Source organism: Sinocyclocheilus anshuiensis, unplaced genomic scaffold, assembly GCF_001515605.1.
Source record: "Sinocyclocheilus anshuiensis isolate Anshui unplaced genomic scaffold, SAMN03320099.WGS_v1.1 scaffold175, whole genome shotgun sequence".
Taxonomy (NCBI): domain Eukaryota; kingdom Metazoa; phylum Chordata; class Actinopteri; order Cypriniformes; family Cyprinidae; genus Sinocyclocheilus; species Sinocyclocheilus anshuiensis.
In genome coordinates, this window is record NW_015548208.1 from 1,156,298 (window position 1) to 1,173,219 (window position 16,922).

Here is a 16,922-nt window from a genome sequence, read left to right on the forward strand (position 1 = left end):
TAAGTGGCTGAGGAGGAAGGATCTGTGAAATAGTAGCTCATCCTCCGACTGGGCCAAGATGAGCCAGTCATTGAGGTAATTCAAAATGCAGATTCCCATCAGTTTTAGTGGGGAAAGAGCCGCATCCATGCACTTCTTAAAAGTGCGATGAGCTTGGGAAAGTACAAAGGCAAGGACCGTGTAATGATATGCCACTCCCTTGAAGGCGAATCTCAAGAATCGTCTGCAGTGGGGGGCTATCTGGATGTGAAAGTAGGAGTCTTTCAGATCCAGCAAAAAGAACCAGTCCCCAGGGCACACTTGCGAGAGGATCTGTTTCAATGTAATCATCCTGAACAGCAGTTTCATGAGGGCTTGGTTCAGGTGCCTGAGATCGAGGATGGGCGACCATTGCCATCCTATTTGGGGACAAGGAAAATAGCGGCTGCGGAAGCCTGACTCACTTTGAGCTGGGGAAACCGCTTCTACGGATGCTATCGCCAGCAAATTCATCACCTCGGAGTGCAGGACGAGCGCGTCTTGCTCTAACTGAGGTGGGAACCACGCCGCTGTGAATTGCAGTGAATAACCTCGTTTTATTATCCACAAAACCCAGTCTGGCACTCCGGGGATGGCCTGCCAGGCCTCAGTCCACGTGACAAGGGGTTGGATTAATTAGAGCGGCTGGTCGCCATATGGGGACCCCACACTCAGAAAAGGAATTTTGCTCTCTTTTGGAAATGCTTTAAAAAAATGCTTCGCTGGACTTAATTCTCTCATAGCGAGAGCAGTCAGCCCCCATGCGCGCTGCCTCAGCGTGGGCATGGCCCAGACGCGTCCAATTTGAAGCTGTCAGTGATAATAATCATAAGTGACAGCATTCCCTTTTAATCAGCCTAAAAATATCAAACCACTCATTAGAAGAGGAGTACTGATGATCTTTATGTGTAAACATTCAGGCAGATCAAAAGTGCTGCACACATTCTCTCAGATCAGCTCGTGGCAGACGAGGGGAGGGGCGGGGCTGCCTTCATTGAAGAAGACGAGCAGCGAGCAAAGTAGAGCGAGACACTCCTCACTGGGAGGAGAGAAACACAAGAGCGGGGGTGGCGGGGCTCAGTATCGCACACACAAATGCGAAGCTGCAAACATTCTGCTTTGATCTGCCTAGGAGGATTAAGCCGCTCGGTGTACCGAGGGGCACTGATCCTCATGTGTAACACACACTGGCGGATCAAGCACGCATGATGTGTGCCAGCATGAATTGCTCAAGCCTGATCGCTCAACCCGCATTCCGTCTTAGTGAAGTGCAGTCTCTGCGTGGGGGCTGCCCAGACAGGCGACACACTCACTGCCCTTCTGCATCGTGCAAGATTCCGTGCAAGAGCCACACTCGCAGCGCGACATTTGCAACAACGTTGCTAGAAATTTTGCTCTTCTAGAACTTACCGAGAAATAAGCTCTTTTAGGCTCGCCGGATGGTGGCAGGGGATCAGCTGGGACCCGCTGCTGCTGCGACGCTGAAGGGGGCGGAGAAGCGGCGAATCAGCCGAGCAGAGGGACGCTGGTTCAGCTTGATCCGCTGTGAAGGCGATTCTACGTCGAGAGGCTCAAGTCTCGTAGATCAGCGATGAACTAGTCGTCGCTGAAGGAGAATAAATCTGAGGATCCTATGGCGATGTGCCGCTTATATAGCCAGATGACCCGCTGCCGAGCCATTGGTTCGTTTTTAATACACTGCACGAACCAACGGCCGTGCAGTTACACTGCGTTATTAAAAGGCTTCAGTCATCGGAGAAAAATGAGTTTTTCCCCAAAGTGTCTTAAATAGACGCAGTACGAGTGAAGTATCGATAGGGAACACACTTGCAGAAATCTGTTGCTGCCCCGGAGAAACAAACTGCATCCACTGTTCCCTTAACGCTGGGTTCTTTGGAAAGTTGAACAAGGTTATCTTTCCCTCACAACCAAAAACACACTTTTTTGGTGACTGTTGATTTCGTGGTCTAAAAACAAAATGACAAATCCTTCTCAAGCAAGTCCTGTGCAGCGCTGCCAATGACTTCCGTGAATCCAAGTTCACACTACAGGATTTTAAGCCTGATTTGCAAGTCAACGAGCTCGCCGACAGGTCAGGCTGTGATCAGGGGAAAATCAATGGGTGATCAGTGCTCTGCAATCTTTATATGTGATCTACTCAACGACACATCGCTGACACCTTACCGACGCCAAACAAATAGCTAGCATGCTATCTGGACCTGTCGGCCGACATGGTTTGGGGACCATGTAGAGTCATTCGGTGACGGAGTTGTTGTCAGCTTGTGTAGTGTTGCGGATCATTTACATAGCGTTACGTAGTGTGAACACCACAATGACTCCAAGACAGACAGCAAGTCATGCAGTCTGAACAGCATTGCGATCTGCTGATTTTTAAAGTCGTGTAGTGTGAACTTGTCTTAGCCCGAATGAAGCATATTGATGGGCTGCTCTTGCTCTGGTTGATGTGTGTGCACACTCTTCAGAATGTATTTGGCACAGAAATACTCCATCATACGTCCAACTCATTTTTTAAAACTTTGGCCATGTTTAGCATGAAAATCCAACTCTTTAAAGTTCCCCTGTAGTCAAATATTTTATCCCTTAAAACTTATCTTTGATCATCAAAATGACATATTTAAATGTTTTTTCTTGTGAAAATAATTTTCTCATGCCTTAAAATAGCTTGAATGTAACTCTACACCCTTGCCTCATTTACTATACGCGGATCTATGAATATGCAAATTAGTCCCGCCTCCACTCAGTCACACCAGCCAGCGCCTCCTGATCCACTGAACTGTAGTAACCGCAAAACAATTGCATACACGGATAATTACTTATAAAACTAAGTTTTTACTAGCGGACAACTACAGTGAATACTGTAACATTCGTTAAAGTTACTTACTTGACGATGTTGTGTCCTAAAATGCCTTGAAGACTCGAATGCAGCCGTTTGTGATTGTTAATTCGCGCCCGCGAACATACGCATGTGAAGTGCAGACGCAGCTGCGGGAGAGGTGCGTCTGACTCCGGGCTACTTTTACACTGTTGCCACGGGTTATAATGAAGTTAGCGGTTCTAAATTCACATTAAACCGCAGCTTCATGGGTTTTTTGCTCTGATTTATTTTTGGTTTGTGCTAATGATAGCATGCTAGTGATAGGAATCGATCCCTTGACGTGATTGGTTATTGGTTTGTGACGTAGCAAACCAAGGGCTGTTTCAAACCATATTTCTGGGTCAGCCTTTGGGAAACTACAGTTTTAAGGAGAAAATACACAGCAATGGTGTTGATTAATGGATTGGAACATGGTTTGTCTAAAAGCATATTAAAAACACCACATAGACAAATAAACAACATAAAAAAAACTTGATTTTCACTACAGGGGGACTTTAACAGTGTAAATAAGTCGGAAGGTATGAAATAGCATTAGACCTCCCCTTTAAGATATTTAAAAGAAACCCCAACAAACCTCAGTATTCAATTTTCAAAATGTCATAACTGGACCTTTCCTGTGAAAAAACACCAGACTGTTTGAGTGCCACAACCACATCTCAACAACTGATCAACAAGCGATGCACAGAATTAAGTCCCGCCCTAGATTTGTTCTTATTTGATAATTGACCTATCGGTAAGCCCCCTTAGTTACTGTTGCGAACTCGGACAAACAAACAGAGTTGCTAACTGTCTTACAATGACAGCTGTCAGTGTGAAAACCTTGTCCCTATATCTTTTTGATAAATTTTGGACATAGAAGGACCACCAATCAAGTAGGACTTAAATATACCATGGAGGGATTATATAAAAGATTTTAAAATAAATATTTTGGGTATTAATTTGGAAGTGAGGGTTTACAGATCACATTGCAAGCGGGAGAAGCCTCATGTTACGTTCGTCACGATTGCAGATAACAACATCCCGGATCAACACTGTTCATGTATTGCAGAATACGATTAAATTAATGTACATTTAACCAGTTTAATATGAAGAGACAGTGAAATGTAGACCTTCATTTATGTGTTTTTGCCCTACACTGTACAAGACGTGAGAACAGTTCACTATTTAGGTTTGTATGGACTCACTAACTTTAACGTTAGCTAGTTTAGCCAGAGATACCTTGCTAAAGCACAAGATGACATTAACGTTCTGCTTGAGCAGATGTAAACTGTAACTTAATGAGAGTATGACAACCAGAAAATGAACGTTTTTGTCTTCATTGAGATTGGGGTTGAATGCTTGGAGACATTTTGCTCGGTTTTGTTTGGGTTTAGGAAATGGAATAAAATAAATTACATTGCCTATACTCCCAGGATAACTGGAATTAGTGTTACGAGCAGTGTTGGGAAGGTTACTTTGGAAATGTAATTGGTTACAGATTACAAGTTACCCTATTTAAAATGTAACAAGTAGTGTAACTTTCAGTTATTTTATTAAAGTAATGTAACGATTACATTTGATTACTTTTTGATTAAATTGTTAATCAGACATAATTAAAAGTTCTCTCATGAACTGCACCTTCAATTCCCTTTTTCTTTTCAGTCTCTTTATTTTTGCCAGATATCTATCTCTCTCATGACTTTAATACTCAAGATTGAACAAAACTATACTTTCTAAATTGCCTACATGTCAAAATTAGTACATCACTCGTTAACATTTTCATAAGTAACTGTAATTTAATTACACATTTTTTCTTAGTAACTGTAACTGATTACAGTTACATTTATTTTGTAATTAAAGTACGTAATGCCATTACATGTAACTAGTTACTCCCCAACACTGGTTACAAGTACCCCAGGCACACCGTTTTTCCATTTTTGAAGCATAAACCCAATAAAAATGATGCGCGCTTCGAATCTTCCAATGTTTATCTATGGCGCTGAAACCTAAAGATGTCTGAGTTCCGCTCCCGTGCAACTGATACTTGACTGCCATTGGCTCATCTGCGTTCGAGGGGAGGGCCTTACCGATAGGTCAATTGGTTACACTCGCATGCATTTTGCACTATGCAAGAAAAGATCCGTCACTACTTCCGTTTCATTGAGGTTTGCTGCCGCTTTACAAGAATTCAGTTTGAAAAGGTCTGCATGTAATGTGTTGACCATGCAATCTTGAATAGTTTTACATAGAATTCAAAAACAGTTAAAACATAAATTTTAACGTTATAGAGTTACAACCATAGGGATAAATCCAATTAGCAATGCTTTAATTTCCCACTTTAATTGTGCAATTAAACAGAATGAGAAATGTTTGCCTTTCAGTAATGGCAGTACTTCCAATGCAATGCTTTTCAGTAGCTCATTACATTTACATTTATATTGCGCTTTTCTAAGCACTCAAAGCACTTTACATTGTGAGGGGGGATCTCCTCATCCACCACCAGTGTGCAGCATCCACCTGGATGATGCAAAGGCAGCCATAGTGCGCCAGAACGCCCACCACACATCAGATTATTGGTGGAGAGGAGACAGAGTGATGAAGCCAATCATTATATGGGGATGATTAGGAGGCCATGATGGTCAAAGGGCAATGGGCAAACTTGGCCAGGATGCCGAGGTCACACCTCTACTATTTTCAAAAGACATCTTGGGATTTTTAATGACCACAGAGAGTCAGGATCTCGGATTAACGTCTCATTTGAAGGACGGTGCTTTTTGATAGTATAGTGTCCCCGTCGGTCAAAGGGCAATGGGCAAACTTGGCCAGGATGCCGAGGTCACACCTCTACTATTTTCAAAAGACATCTTGGGATTTTTAATGACCACAGAGAGTCAGGACCTCGGATTAACGTCTCATTTGAAGGACGGGGCTTTTTCTCAAAGCACTTTACATTGTGAGGGGGGATCTCCTCATCCACCACCAGTGTGCAGCATCCACCTGGATGATGCAAAGGCAGCCATAGTGCGCCAGAACGCCCACCACACATCAGATTATTGGTGGAGAGGAGACAGAGTGATGAAGCCAATCATTATATGGGGATGATTAGGAGGCCATGATGGTCAAAGGGCAATGGGCAAACTTGGCCAGGATGCCGAGGTCACACCTCTACTATTTTCAAAAGACATCTTGGGATTTTTAATGACCACAGAGAGTCAGGACCTCGGATTAACGTCTCATTTGAAGGACGGTGCTTTTTGATAGTATAGTGTCCCCGTCACTATACTGGGGCATTAGGACCCACACAGACCACAGAGTGAGCACCCCCTGTTGGCGTCACTAACACCTCTTCCAGTAGCAACCTAGTTTTCCCAGGAGGTCTCCCATCCAGGTGACCAGGCTCAACCCTGCTTCGCTTCAGTGGGCAACCAGATGAGAGCTGCAGAGTGATAGCTCATCCTTTGGGTAAAACAAATTCACATTTTGAAGCATACTAGTGAAAACATTTGAGTCCCCTGGGTCTGTCACAGAAGTCAAAGAGTTCAGGGCTGAAGTGATCAGTGTTTCCAACTGAGTGTAATCTAAATCTAAATGTGATCTAAATGCTTGACGTCAAATTAACATGTAAATAACAATATATAACAACATAATATTTCACTGTGTGCAAGCATGAATATATTTACAACCTCAAGTCTTTAAACCTTTCACAACAATTTATAATGCTCTAGCGCCACCTGCAGGATTCCATTTTGCTCATGCTTAAACTCCAAATTAAACTAAAACTGACACTGGGTTTTCTGCTTAAATTGCAGAAAAAAACACTCTGAAGATAATCATTCATATGAGCACAAAATGAAGCCCATAAACCACTGCAGTAATTAATTTGTAAGAACAAAAGTAATGGCTGCTGGTCTTTGTCACCGTGTTCACTCCACCTCACAGAGGATATATTGTGTTGAGACATGTGGCCTGGAGGAGGATTCAATTAAATCAGAGTAGGTGGACCGTCTTCATCATGACAGCAGATTGAGTGGGTGGCTGTTTTACAGTTTGCGCATTTATGTTTGCATGTGAACATGACATTTTAGACCCATGTACATTAGTGGGTGTTTCTGGCTTGTTTTGTCTCAGTTGAGTCAGTCAACACAAAGACAATCATTGATGACATCATTTACAACACACGGCTGGACTAAATCAGAATCAGTAAAGAATCAAGGGCCTCTTCGTTTCAGAGAAGAGACTTATTGAGACAGTGTTGGTAAAGTAAGGGCTCCAGCAGCAGTAGGAAACCAAATGAAATATCTGCATGTTCAAAATCTTTTTTTTTTTCAAGCAGTGCTGACATCGTGGAAATTCATTAACATGAAAGGTCACGCTAACCATCTAAAGCTACCCATATTTTTGTGTATGAGCGAAAACATGTTAGATAGAGAGAGAGAGATGCAAACTCCACAACTATTTTCCATATATTTACATAAACACATATCAACACACACACACACACACACACACACACACAAACTCTCACAGCCAATTGTAATCTTGTTACACCCTCTAAAGGGTGCTCTGCATTTGCAAAAACAAACAAATAAATAAATAATAAAAATAAAAACATTAAAACGGACATTGTGCATAATCCATTACACTATAATAATATAATGTAATATAATATATAATGTAATATAATATTGCATTATGTATTTCTTATATTCATATTCACAGTTATTCTACATAATGCTCAAATATATAGTGTAATATAATATAATTTAATATAATATAATAAAACAATATAATATAGCCTAAATATTATTTTTCAATATTTTAAATTGTATTTATTTCTGTTTAGAGTTATTCCACATAACGCTCAAGGACAGATTTTTTTAAAAATCAGTTCAATTAAACATTTATTCTAAATTTAATTAAAAATTTATTCATATTCTAAAACAGAAATCCTTCCGTAATGTTCATCAGCTTTCTAGAACTGGCCTGTCCCTTTAAAGGTGGGCTATACATGACCTGGACGCGTTGCGGGATTGGTCACCGGAAGAATTGCGACCATTGGGAGGCAAATGTTGTCAAGAGTGTCGGCTAATAATTATTTCGTATGAAACATAAAGGTGGTTCTGCTAGGGGGCGCTTTATGGCACAGAAATCTAAATCTCCCACTAAGCCGAGTTCAAACCTTAATATGCAGTTTCTAATGACACCCTAGAAAGTACAATATCACTTAATTCCAATTATGGTCTTAATTCAAATTACTATCAAGTCGACTCATGATCAGTGTTGGGCAGTAACTTACTAGTAACTTAGTTACTGTAATAATATTACTTTTTGCAGTAACTAGTAGTGTAACTAATTAATAATAAGATTTCAGTAATAATATTACAGTTACCATCCATAAAAAAGCTTAGTTGGTTGATGCCCCTGCTGATTTAAAATCCAACAATCAAATAATTCCTAGATTTATTTTCATAATTTTCACGACTCGCAAATAAATGCATGTGATGTCCCCAGTGCAGCAGGCAAGCTTGGAATATGGAAAAGCTTACATTCAGTAGATAGAAATATTGTATTATATTGATTTTGTCAGGAGAAAAAAAAAGATGATCTGAACACTGTTATGTAAATTGTGGCTTTACTTTACTCTGGCATTACATGCCACCCACATCCCTCTGATCAGCATGTGGTACATTATAATACTATAATTACAAATCTTTTGGGAACATTAAAAACGTATGTGAGTTGATAAAATAGCCTACATAATGAAAAATAATCGTATATGGGTAACGGAGAAATTACAGTTAGCTTCAAGCTACACATGACAATTACAAACACTTCTACTTGAATGTCACTCAATCACTATTGAGTGTTTGTAATAATTTCTGACTGCTATCCAATGTGGATTTTGGTCAAATGATGAGGTAACATGTTAGTATATGTTGTTAGTAACATTCTAGAAGAATTTTATGTGGAAGATACACAATTACAACTTCTGTGGGGCATGAAGAAACAGTAATGTAACTAGCAGTGTAACTGCTGTTGCCAGAAAGTAACAAGTAAAGTAACAATATTACTTTTGAAAAGAGTAACTATTAATGAGTAATATTACATTCTTTGAGTAACTAGCCCAATACTGGTCGTGATAAACATATACATATATTTATCACGACTAGATCCATTTTCACAGCGCTGAGAAAAGTAACATGTACCAAGTGACACGTTGTCATCGCATGATCAACTCCGCCTACTTCAGAATTCGTTTTTTTTTTTTTAGAATTTCCGTTCTACCGGTTAATTCGGTTTGTGTGTTCTCGACACGCCTCCAGACGTCATTTTACTGACCCATGTGGTGAATAAATAGAAGAAGTTCGAGTTCAGTTTAGTATCGAACAAGATTTACCTTCATTCTACAAAACAAATCAACATCATGGTCAACTGGCGTGTAAGTCGCATGAAACATTACGATATATTTGATAATTATAGCGTCAGCTTTTCTAGTTGATAGTATCTCGTTAGTAATACAGTCACTACACTAACAATAAATACCCATGATAATACTGTGTTTTTGGGCTTTCACTAGCAATACCATGATACTCTGGTACTATGGTATTCTCTCATGCACTCTGGAGTCCCACGTAAATACCACACAAATGCATACACACGTATATTATTATATATATATATATATATATATATATATGCATATTTATATGTATGTAATTACACACACTCACATATGCATATGATGGACCGCTTACAATAATACCATGTTAGTTCCATGGTCCATGTCTAAAAACATGTTATTGCCACAGTAGATGTTCAAAAACGTGATATTGTGTTCAAAACATTGTTATTATGCCTACCTCTATGTTCACTGTAATTTTACCATAAAATTAACAAACTATTGTGTTGTTTGTTTTATTTAAAAAAATATATGAATACATTTATCACTTTAGTATCAGTAATCACTGTCATCAAACCAGTGTTATTTTAGTATTATTTATATGCTATTATAGTATTTATATTATTAATTAGCTTTTTTCATTTTAATTTGACTAATTTTATGTGCTTTTGTAATTCTAATTATTTTATTTAATTATTAGCTTTAACTAATTTTTCAGTATTAGTTTTAGCAATTTTAGTTCTTAAACATATTTCAGTTAGTTGCCAAATCAACATTTCTAATCTTCATTTAGGTTGAAGTTTTTTTGTCTTTTATTTATTCATTTAAATTAACAAAAATTATTTTTAATACTTTCACTTTTAGTTAATACAGTGTCAAACAGATAAATAAAATTAAAAAAAAGAAATAAAAAGTAACTTCTTAAAATCCTTTTTCCACGTGATTGCATATTCAGCTATAATAATTTTCAGTCGGAACAATAACTTCTAGTACTGATGCGTATGGTATGGTTATGTTAAATTGTAAGGGGTTACTTGTGTTCTTATTGTCATAATCTTGTGTGCTCAGGCTCTGGATAATGTGCCGGTGCTGCTGTACATCCTGGCATTGAAGACGCTTGTGTTGTGCTTGGCGTTTGCTGGAGTGAAAATCTATCAGAGTAAGAAAGCAGAAGCAGCTCTGAAACAGCAGATGGAGATGAAGAGGAAACTCGCACAGCAAACGCAGGAGCTCATTGATAACAAGAAGGATGACTGACGTGTGGGAAACAGGTGAATAAATGAGTGATTGACACATGAAGACAACCGTGAGCAGAGTAAATGGCAGAAAATGTTTACAGGTGTGTTTGTATTGCAGGAGTGCTGTTGGCGTGATGTGTGGATTCAGCTGTTGAACCGTATGCCTGTCTGCTGTTTAACTCAACAACATGGACTGCTACACAAGTCTTGTTTTTTTATACAGAGTTTTTATATATTATCTCTGATGTTTGTAAATAAAAAAACGATTTTATATCTATACCCATCCTTGCTGTTTGTTCATTATTCAAATAGTTCAGAATTATAGTATTTACGAATCAGACCAAAACAAAACAGTGTATAATAATAAACTGGGTAAAAACAGACATAAAAGACTTCATAATATTTTTCTGTATGTACAGTACAGTCATGGCCAACAGTTTTGGCAGTGACATACATTTTGTGTTTTGCCAAGTTTGCTGATTCAGTATTTGTAGATTATTTGTCCACATGTTTCTATGGTATACTGGAAAGCAATGATAAGCATATTATAAGTTTTAAAGGCTTTTATTGGCAAAAAATATATAATGAGTCAATATTTAGTGTTGACCCTTGTTCTTCAAAACCTCTGCAATTCACTCTGGCATGCTGGATATTAGCTTCCGGGCCAAATCCTGACTGATGGCGATCCATTCTTGCCTTATTAGTTCTCGTGTTGATCACAATTTGTGGGCTTCTTGCTTGTCCACTCGCCTTTTGAGGACTGACCACAGGTTCTCTGTGGGATTGAGATCCGGGGAGTTGACTGGCCACGGACCCAAAATTTCAATGTAATGATCTTCGAGACACTTTTTTTTATCACTCTTGCTTTGTGACATGATGCTCCATCATGCTGTAAAATGCATGGATCATCACCAAATTGCTCATGGATCATTGGAAGTCGTCGCTCTTGCAGGATGTTTTGATACCATTCTTAATTCATGGCAGTGTTTTTGGGCAGAATTATGAGAGCCCACTCCCTTGGTTGAAAAGCAACCCCACACATGGATGGTCTCAGGATGCTTCACTGTTGGCACAACACAGGACTCATGGTAGAGTTCACCTTTTCATCTCTGAACAATCGATTTTCCAGATGTCCCAAACAGTCGGAAGGGAGCTTCATCAGAGAAAATAACTTTGCACAAGTCTTCTGCTGTCCAATCCTTGTACTTCCTGCAGAATTTCAGTCGGTCCTTGATGTTTTTCTCAGAGAGAAGTGGCTTCTTTGCTGCCCTTCTTGACACCAGGCCGTTGTCTAAAAGTCTTGGCCTCACTGTGCGTGCAGATGCTCTCACACCAACCTGCTGCCATCCCTGAGCAAGCTCTGCACTGCTGCTGACACGATTCCGTAGCTGACTCCTCAGGAGGAGACGGTCCTGGCGCTTGCTGGACACTCTGGGACGTCCTGAAGTCTTCTTCACTGCAGTCGAACCTCTCTCCTTGAAGTTCTTGATGATCCGGCAAATGGTTCTTTCAGGTGCAATATTCTTTGTAGCAATTTCCTTGCATGTGAGGCCATTTTGATGCAAAGCGATGATGGCTGCACGTGTTTATTTGGAGGTAACCATTGCTGACAAGAACAAATGATTGGAAGTGCTTCTTCCCTCCTTTTATAGCAATCAGTCTGCTCTTACAATCTTACCTGACTAGTACTCATTCACACTTTCACATGTGCTGCTGATATGATTAGTAAATTAATGTTAGCTGGTCATTTTGTGTCAGGATTAAAAAAAAACAGTAAAAAAAAATGTTGTGAAAAGTTAATTTTTTGGCCAGTGCAATGAAGCTTTTAGCAATGATTTAACATGCATCTGATCACTCTACACAATAATCTAGAAACAATGTGAATGAACACCACAACAGCTTAAGCTGCAAACTTTGCAAAACACAAAATTTATGTCACTGCCAAAACTTTTGGCCATGACTGTACTGCCATTACATAAATAGTTGCATGCATCACCAGCAGGTGTCGCTGTTAATATCCTCTTGTTAAATGAATTGATTGTGAGCTGCATAACTGAAATATGAGCAGGACAAGGTTACATCGACCTGTTAACCAACACCTCGTTGCTTTCTGGAAATGCACCTGCTACAACTGACACTTAATATAGATAAAACTGTGTTTAACATGCTTGAGGTCTGAAACCTAAATGACCGAAAATCTATGTTTATGGAATGTATGAAAATTCAAAACATAGCAGCGATATTGTACAAAATTGAAAAGTAAAGAGCATATATTACACACACAAACACAGCATAATGCACTGCATAAATGAATACACCCCCTCTGAATAAATACAAAAGATGTACTTTCTTAATGATCACTAATTAAAACAAATAAAAACTGAGAAATATATGTCATTAATATCTGTAAAATAAGTAAATTAGCCAATTTTGTTTAAATGAAGGATTGCAGAAATGAGTACTGTTATGACCCCGTCTAGGATGAGGCCGCAACATAAACTGGAATTGGCAATCAAAGATCCTTTATACATTCATTTAAAAAACCACAAGTGAAAGCACAACTTCAGGGGAGAGCAGAGGTCAAAACAACCAAACAAACTCCTAGCAGGAAAAAGTAAATTCCCTAACAAAAGAAAAATAAAAATACAATAAATTGCTCTAACTCCCTAATGGAAATCAGGAGAAAACAATATTTACAAAAGAAAATTGCACTCACTCCCTACAACTTCCAAGTGTGGAAAATGTATTTACAATACTTTACAAAAAGGAAATGAGATTGACAACAACTTATCAACTCAAAACCAAAATTCACACTGCACACAACAGGCAGATCAACAGTAGCACACTGCAGCAAACACAATAGCACATGTGCAATAGAACAACAGGAAACCACAGGCTGAGCAGAGCTCCCTGCAGATCCTTTTATTGCTGCTCCTATAGGTCACATTAGCACCAATCAGATCTGGAGATCACTTTAGTAGGATCCAATCCTGTGAAAGAAAAGGTGGGACAAAAGATACAGAGAGAGAAAAGACCAGCAAAGCAAGACATATACACAATACGTCTCAAGACGTAACACCCTGGATTTAATTCAATAAATGTATAATATTCTAGTACTTAGTATGTCCTCCATAATCTTCAGTATACTGCTCTGACCCTTCTTGGCACTGAGTGTAAAAGTTCATGACAAATTGTCACATCTGTCCTGTTTCACTCCTGGATGATGACCTCCTTAAACGCCCTGATCTCTAATGGAGAGTGCTGCTCAACTCGTGTCTACAGAATCCCCCGCAGGTGCTCAAGAGTGTTAAGAGTGGGTGAAATACATGTCCACTGAAGGATTTGAAGGATCTGGAAGAAATGCAACGCAGGGAACGCAGGGAATGAGGAGAGTGTAGCATCTTCTGTTTCAAGTTTTTGTATTACATCACACAGTGGTGTGTGAATTCATGACAGCACTGATAAATCACAAATCCCTCACACCTACCTTCAGCACTCATACATCCTTACTACCACTGAACTTCACTGTGGGAACCAGGCATGTCACACTGAAATCCTCCACTAGCAACACCAAAATATTTTGGATGATTTTAGATCTGAAATGACCAGAGTATTGATTCCCAGAAGTCTATTATTTTGTAAATATGGGCCTTGGAAAAGGCTAAATGAGTTTATTGTGCTTTGGCTACAGTAGGTAGTTCCAGTGTGGACAACAACCATGCATGTCACATCTGATTATGTCAGGGGTCTTGTCACAAGTTTATTGTTTTTTTTATTTCTGTTACTTTTGCTGTATTTTCACACGTAAAACTATGGTTCTGTCAGGACCACTATCGTCAAAATTATAGATACTTAGCATAAAGTTTGGTTTGGCGGTATGGTTCTGTTCTGGGCAAAAACCTCCCTGCCCATCCATGCAGCCTGTCATGAATGAGCAGGGAGAGCAGCAATAATAACCCCCCTAGGGTTAACAGAACAGAACAAGGCAGATATCGTTAATGTACTTAATGATATTTAAGTGTAACACTTTATTCAAGATAAAGGAGTCTGATTAGCAAGGAATATCAGAAAGCCAGTGCAATAGAACAACAGGAAACCACAGGCTGAGCAGAGCTCCCTGCAGATCCTTTTATTGCTGCTCCTATAGGTCACATTAGCACCAATCAGATCTGGAGATCACTTTAGTAGGATCCAATCCTGTGAAAGAAAAGGTGGGACAAAAGATACAGAGAGAGAAAAGACCAGCAAAGCAAGACATATACACAATACGTCTCAAGACGTAACACCCTGGATTTAATTCAATAAATGTATAATATTCTAGTACTTAGTATGTCCTCCATAATCTTCAGTATACTGCTCTGACCCTTCTTGGCACTGAGTGTAAAAGTTCATGACAAATTGTCACATCTGTCCTGTTTCACTCCTGGATGATGACCTCCTTAAACGCCCTGATCTCTAATGGAGAGTGCTGCTCAACTCGTGTCTACAGAATCCCCCGCAGGTGCTCAAGAGTGTTAAGAGTGGGTGAAATACATGTCCACTGAAGGATTTGAAGGATCTGGAAGAAATGCAACGCAGGGAACGCAGGGAATGAGGAGAGTGTAGCATCTTCTGTTTCAAGTTTTTGTATTACATCACACAGTGGTGTGTGAATTCATGACAGCACTGATAAATCACAAATCCCTCACACCTACCTTCAGCACTCATACATCCTTACTACCACTGAACTTCACTGTGGGAACCAGGCATGTCACACTGAAATCCTCCACTAGCAACACCAAAATATTTTGGATGATTTTAGATCTGAAATGACCAGAGTATTGATTCCCAGAAGTCTATTATTTTGTAAATATGGGCCTTGGAAAAGGCTAAATGAGTTTATTGTGCTTTGGCTACAGTAGGTAGTTCCAGTGTGGACAACAACCATGCATGTCACATCTGATTATGTCAGGGGTCTTGTCACAAGTTTATTGTTTTTTTTATTTCTGTTACTTTTGCTGTATTTTCACACGTAAAACTATGGTTCTGTCAGGACCACTATCGTCAAAATTATAGATACTTAGCATAAAGTTTGGTTTGGCGGTATGGTTCTGTTCTGGGCAAAAACCTCCCTGCCCATCCATGCAGCCTGTCATGAATGAGCAGGGAGAGCAGCAATAATAACCCCCCTAGGGTTAACAGAACAGAACAAGGCAGATATCGTTAATGTACTTAATGATATTTAAGTGTAACACTTTATTCAAGATAAAGGAGTCTGATTAGCAAGGAATATCAGAAAGCCAAGTCCTGACTGTGGCGAAAGGAGGAGCTGGGGATGGAGGAGGGTAATTTGCTCCTGAGCAAGCTGAAACGCTGCAGAATAATACTGAATAGAGCTTATATAGGAATGCGATAGGTGTCGTATTCCTATAGGTAGATGTGATCAGCTGAGAATCAGCTGATGCAAGCTTGACTCACGTGACCTGCCAGAACTAACGCTAATGCTTAATTTTGGTATTCCTCTTGTACCACAGTCTTCTTTTGTGCAGTGAAATACAGTTGTGCTCAAAATTATTCATACCCTCGGTAAACATGATCAAAGGCATCCCTGAAAATACATCCGCATTGTTTATCCATTTTATCTTTCATTCAAAAATGTAAAAAAATCTAACCTTTAATTGAAGTAAAAAAATAAAAAAGTGAAAGTGGGGGAAAATCACATTATGAAATAAATATTTTTTTTCTTTAATACACAATGGCCACAATTATTGGTACCCCTAGAAATTTTTTAGTATATTTCCATTCATATTTGCATTTTTTTTTTTTATTACACCAGGGTGACTAGGAACATGAAATTGTCCAGCCATGACTTCCTGTTTCAAAGGAATATAAATATGAGGAACACAAAAGCCAAATTCCCTTAATCATCGATCACAATGAGTAAAATCAAATAATATATTTCTGATGTGCAGAAAAAGATTGTTGAACTTCACAAAATAGAAGGTGGCTGTAAGAAAAGGGCTAAAGCATTGAAAATTCCCATTTCCACCATCAGGGCAATAATTAAGAGGTTCCAATCAGCTAAAGATGTTACAAATCTGTCTGGAAAAGGACGTGGGTCTATTTTTTCTTAAAGCATGACGGGGAGGAGAGTTTGAGTGGCCAAAGACTCTGAGCAAGATCAAAGCTGGAGAACTGTAGAAAATAGTTGAGTCTCGGGTCAGAAAGCCAAAAAAAAAAAAACCCGCCCCTACATCACCAAATGTTGTTGAGGAGGGTTTCAAGAATAAAAAAAAATGCTCTCATCCAAAAACAAACACCAGCATATTAATTTGCTAGACATGACTGGAACTTCAAATGGCACTGGCTTCTATGGTAAGATGAAACTAAAAATGAGCTTTTTAACAGCAAA